Source organism: Ochlerotatus camptorhynchus, unplaced genomic scaffold (genome assembly GCF_037179485.1).
Source record: "Ochlerotatus camptorhynchus isolate MF236.1 unplaced genomic scaffold, CSIRO-AGI_Acam_v1.1 ptg000417l, whole genome shotgun sequence".
NCBI classification, from domain to species: domain Eukaryota; kingdom Metazoa; phylum Arthropoda; class Insecta; order Diptera; family Culicidae; genus Ochlerotatus; species Ochlerotatus camptorhynchus.
In genome coordinates, this window is record NW_027040903.1 from 1,615,633 (window position 1) to 1,621,932 (window position 6,300).

Here is a 6,300-nt window from a genome sequence, read left to right on the forward strand (position 1 = left end):
AACATGTAACGAAATTATGAAAGATTTTGAGCGTTAATAACTCAGCTGCCCCTTGACCAATTTCAATAATTTTATCACCAATCGATCAGAAATATAAAACAATGCTTCCGACTGTTGATTTTCAACAAGAAACTATTGAAAAAGTGGTAAATGTCAAGCATGGTTCAAAAGCGTCGAAATAACTAAAAAATCCACCAATTACGAACATGCATATGCTGCTTCCCCAACACAGTCATCAGAGAGTCGTTAGTAGACGAAACAAGTCGAAGTGGCATTTGCCTCCGATCTTCGGGTGTGTGCAAATAGGGAGGATGTAATTGCGTAACATTTTGCTCACTCATCGCCATATTCAGAACCACACGCCCCAACGACCACACAAAATGCTCTCCAGAGTTGTTATCTTGTAACCAAACTTGGAAGCAGAAGTGCAAGTTATTTTGATCGATTCTGTTCACCGACTTTCTGTTTCGTTAATAACTCGACGGGAAACACATTCATTGATACGGTTGTTGTTCTGGATGATAGAAGTGCATAGTAGAAATAGTGCGAAATAGGTTAGTGAAGTCATCGCTATCAAAAGAGGAAATCGATTAAGAGAATTGACTTTCACCCCTCTGCTTCTAAGCCCCTTAAGGGGTTATGCCACCCTAGAATCTTCAAAAAATCGATTCTTTTTTTTACATAAAAAGGTACTCTGAAGTGTCAAGAATAAAGGACAATTGGTTCCAAGTCGAACAAATTAAAATTCCGAAAGTTATAAGCGAAATTACAAAACCTTGCATCACGCACCTGAACGGTTCGGGCCGCGTTTTTTTCGATACAACATTTCTCTCCGCGGCCCACACGATAGCATCTGCAATTTTGACTCAATTTGATCTAGACTTTGACGATTGCATTCTCTGATTAATTATCTAGAGAAGTACATACGAACTTTAAAATTGATCAAAAAATGCAATTGTGGTAAACAATTTTAGAAACAAATTTCAGGCGAAAAAACTGATTTTTTTGCAAAAACAAGTCCCATTTGCGTAAAATTCAAAAAATTTTCATCTCCGTATGTACTTCTCTAGGTATTCTTATATAAAATAAGAAAAACCACTCGTTTTTGTTCTAGATTCATATTAACGACGAAGAAAGTGTGGGCCGCGTAACACTACACGGGAAGCAGTGCCAGGAACTCGCAACTGCCCCTTATGAAAAAATACTGTAAGCACCCCTAATTATGTATACTATAAGCCCATATAAGTTAATTTAGTATGTGATTTTATTAAATAACCGAAAAAAAAATTAATGAAGTTGGTGCATTTTTCTGTATTCTAGGGTGGCGTAACCCCTTAATTCAGTCGTCGTCTTAGCAATGAAAACTAGCATTGCACCGCCTTCGGTTCTTGGGTTACACTTCTTTCCTTTATTTAACGTCGGTCTCTGTTCCGTAATCTAGTGCCAATCACCGACGGACGGACATGTGCAGGAAGGCAGCTTCCACACCTGCGTAGGATATCGCACCCATTCATCAACACACATGGGCCGGGACCAATGGCTTTACTTCCCTTCCGAAGGAAGACGTGACCAGAGATTTTTATGCCTCAGAAAAATCCCACCGACCTCGACTGGGATTGAACCCAGACCCATTGGGGTGAGGGGCTTGGGTTACACTTGCAGGATGCAATTCTGCTCTTTGGCATTTTCGAAGGACCATCAGAAAACATTAAATTACACTATTTTCTAGGAATGCCTAATAGTCCAATTAAGAAGAAGTTTAACGAGAAAAACTAAAAAGGGGAGGAGCTTTAGCTAGGTGGAAACCGATATTCTGCGGTTTTCCAACCTGTCGCAGACACCAGTGCAACCCCTGTCCAGCAGCATACGGGCCGAGACTCTTGCAAGTGCCCAATCATTAAACCGAAGAATATGGGATTGTCCGGTCCGATTTGCTGATCCAGGTGCCTACACGTCATCATCAACTTCCAAAGTTTTTAAGCCTATACTACCATCGGTTCTTTTCAGAGCCAGCAAGATTTTCCGAAACAGTTAAATTTCTGAACATGTCCCAACTAAAAATCATATCAAAACGTTCTTTTCAGGGCAATCATAGTCATACTAAAGAGTATAAACAGAGAGAACCCCGCTCAAGTTCCTATTCCTACACAAAACACAAGCTCCTGCTGCAGAAAACAAATAACATTTATTATATAAGGCCACGTAGTCCTACGTCACCATTGCTTAGAACCCCATAGGGCTGTCCCTTGTAGTTTTTTTTCTGGTACTGTATCCAACAAAGTATCCATGTATCATCTTGAGAAGAATATAAAATTTCAGGTTTTCAACCTATTACCCTGAAAATTTCGGGAAAATTTTCCTAAAGCAAAATTTCTAAAAACAGAAGAATTTCCCCATTGAATACTTCCAGGTACAGTACAATTATGGAACTGTGGAACTTAAAATTTGGACTTGCCCTATATTCAAATCAAAGCCAAAACCAACCAGCGGCGCCGGTGGTGTAGTGATAAGCGTTACTGCTCTGAGGTGTGGGATCTGCCTTCCTGGGGTCGGTAACAGGTCTGTTCCCGTACTTGCTTTTCGGTAAGATTCTGTACAGCAAAAAGCAAAAGTATGTTCCCGTACTTTTTCTGCGCCATATTATTTTATTAAAGCAACTTACAGAAAGCTACAGTAACCTACAGCAAAAGCAGTACTCAGTACGGAAAACAAATCAAGGAAAAAAAGCCTAAACCAACAAACAAGTCAACTTCGCGAATAAACCCGTTGTCACTGTTCTTTATCAAGACATTAACTACGGTGCATCGTTCCCTAGCAATCTCATATGGTAACAGCACTGAGCACTCCTCTTAAAATAGTAGGTCAAATCTACCCACCCTTGGTGGCAGCGCTTCAATGCACAGTGTCAGTAGGGTGCCAAATGAAAAACTAACAAACCCAGGAATTAATTTCTCCACTGACTGTTGTAGTTTCAATCTCTATCGTGTGCCTTGCTTTGCACCGAGCAACCAACCAACTAACCTTACTGGTGTTGAAAGTTACGCAAGCACCAACCTGACAGTGACAGCGAACGGGTGTAACCGCTGCTGGTTTTGCTGTAACAAGATTCAGACGATTTGCAGTCACTAAACTTTCGCCGTCTTTGGAAGAGTAGCAGCGTTGTCCCAAAACTTTGAATACACTAGTGGAAATGACATATAAGGACACTTTAAAATGCATGCCTCTAGTCGCCGGATTTGGAATGTTTTTTTTTTTTTTCCTTGATTTGTTTTCCGTCGATCTTGTTTTCCGTGCTGAGCACCAATGCTACCGACGCCAGGGAGGCAGCTCCCACACCTGGACCCTACCTATCGACTCATCAACTCATGAACCGGGGACCAACGGTTTTACTTCCCTTCCGAAGGAAGGCGTGATCAGAGATGTTATGCCTCAGAACATCCCGGCGGCGCCGACTGGGATTGAACCCAGGCCTACTGGGGTGAGAGGTAATCACGCTTACCACTACACCACCGGCACCGCTAAATTGGAATGTTTTGACAGCGATTTGTTTTAAAAGTACATGTGTTTCAGTGGTGAAAGTTTCATCTCGATACGTGCAGTATTGAAAATGGTAGACGAGAAAAGAAAATTGAAAACCCGACGAGGTCAATTCTAAATACCGTGAGAAATGTTCTCAAGCGGTTCCGTGATCGCAAGAGTGTGACCCGGAAGGTTCAAAGCAAAAAAATATACTTTTTTGTTATGAAAAACTCATCAAGGCAACCATTGGAGTCGCATTATGAAATGTTATCAAGATTTCTCTTGATATTTATCACCGAAAATTCGACAGTGAGCATGCATAAGGGCGAATACGCGATGATCGATTCTCTTCATCGATTTTCTATTTGCATTGCTACAGTTAAGCGAAACAATTTTCTAGAATTTGTTCAATGCAGAGTAGTAACAGGTTGTATTGGATATTAAAAGCCACAGCAAACGCACCGAGAAACGTTAAATCTAGCGAGTTATTAACAAAAAAGAAAATCGACGAAGAGAATCGACCATCGCGTATAGGCCCTTATGCATGCTCACTGTCGAATTGTTCACATGACAACCAAAAACGCGAGACGTAATGATCAATTTCACCACGGTGATCAATTTGCCCCCGGATTACAGTATTTTGAAAACAGCAAAAATCCACAAAAATTTGCAAAACTTAAGCTTAATGATCATTTGAGCTAACTCTTTGATTATTTTGGAGTCACAATTATTTTTGACATGCTAAATCATGTTTCGAAAATGACCAAAAATCTGAAACATTTTTGTATGGCCCCTTAACTTTATTTCAGAAGAAGAAAATCGTATTTATTTTTATTTCTCCTACGTGTCTGATGCAATTGGTTCTTTCTTATTGTAGCATGATAATGTGGCTTTTAACTCAAAAGATTTCGAATACCTCTCTTTCTTAAAATTAACCACTTTATTCGAGCACTTAAAATGACGTTTACTACCACTCAAACTTTGAAGTAAAACATTATTTTGAGATTTTTTCTTCTAGAACCTCGAGAAAAGTAGCCAACATTTGTGCGTTTCATAAAATTTTTTGAAATTAGTTGTTCCAGTTTTGTGAAATCGCTGGTAGAAAGTCACGCCAAAACTGCTTGACAAAGTGGTCAATTGAGAGGAGCCGTTGCTTTAAAAGTGTTCTTATATTCATTTCCACCAGTGTATTGATAAATAGCGCTTGCCAAGGAAGGAAGTAGTCGCAGTTGCTCGTACAGTTAATTGCTTGTCTGGTGCTGAAAGTAGCATCCCTTCGTATGGAAACCGCACTGCGGAAAATTGCTGTCATGGATTTAGGAGGATGTGCGCTGGCTGATTGTTTTACGAAAATAGTAGGTACCCGAAGAATTTTCGAACACTTCCATCCAGGAGTTTAATGATTATGTAAACTTGACGTGGGTACGATGGGCCTTCGTTGAGTGATCCATTCTGGGTCAAGGAGAGCGGAGGCGCGGGAAACTTCAATTATTTTAAGTATTATAGGGTCAGCAGGTGATAATTTCAGTGCGAAGCGATAACTCTTGGAATTCTCAAACCACTGCCGCTTATTTATAACTTCACATAGCGATTAATCACCGTGCTTCAAGAACACACGTTTTCAAAATCACCTTTCAGTACGGCGCGCGCTTCTCTAGGTTTTCACGCTTTTTAAAAATAATATTTTCCTTTATTAAAAGCAATCGCTGCTTTTGTTTTATTTACATTGAAAGTGTTTAGAAGGAAAACAATCCCATCATGACCCGTTTTGTACCGCGTTTGCTCGTGCGTTTACAGTAACGATCTAGCAGAGGTAGAAATGCGGCACCGTGACGCCTGTATCTACAGGGTGATGCGGCGTAACTTTCATTTAAGAAAATAGTCATTTATGTAGATTAGACGCATGCATTAATTGTTGTTATCAGTTTATTTCAAATATACTGCATATATAACCTTCAACTTAGCATAGTTAGATTCAAACCTCTCTCCCTTTGTTTCAATAACCAGCTATATCCGTCACGAAAATGAATCACAATTGGCACGCACGTTTCTGTTCCAGCACTTCTGGAGTCCTGGAGATGAGTTTAATCCCTGATTTTGATCGCATTTTCCTAGCATGGTACCTGTGTACTTCTAAGATGCTGCAAAACATAAATGCTTCATTCGCTTGGATAGGTTCTAAAAGATGTCACACGAGTCCATGGCTGCTTGAAATGGAAAACGAATGAAATTTCAAATACAACTGAAAATATAAGCTGATATTTGTATGCTCTTTAAATATTTGAACATATGTTCATTTTACCATTGAGAATTACATAGAGTAACGTGTAGTAAGAGTGCGCACTTAGTTTCATGTATCTTTTTAACCGTAGCATCAATGTTTGGTTTATATAAGTGAGATTTGAACTATCATGACATGTTTCTTATATTGTTGATTGAGTATAAAGTTTCCGACTGCTTACTTTTACCAACCGGTGGAAACTAACGATTTTAAATTGGCTCACTACTTGATTAGCCTATTGTTCCTAAGCAAATCGAATTACCCTATTCTAGTCAAAATTCTAGTACTACACTATGTTTGTTTTGATTCGCTATGAAAATTTGACAGATACAATTAGAGGTTCGTAGATTTTCTTATGTTTCGAGGGGTGCATCGATTAGCTTGACACCGAAGATAGTACCAGAGCTGAGCCAAAAAGTTGAGCACGTTTCTTCGCGACCTTCTAGTCTTAGAGTTAGCTCTACGTTTTTATCTTACTTGTGGGGCAAGATTGTGCATTT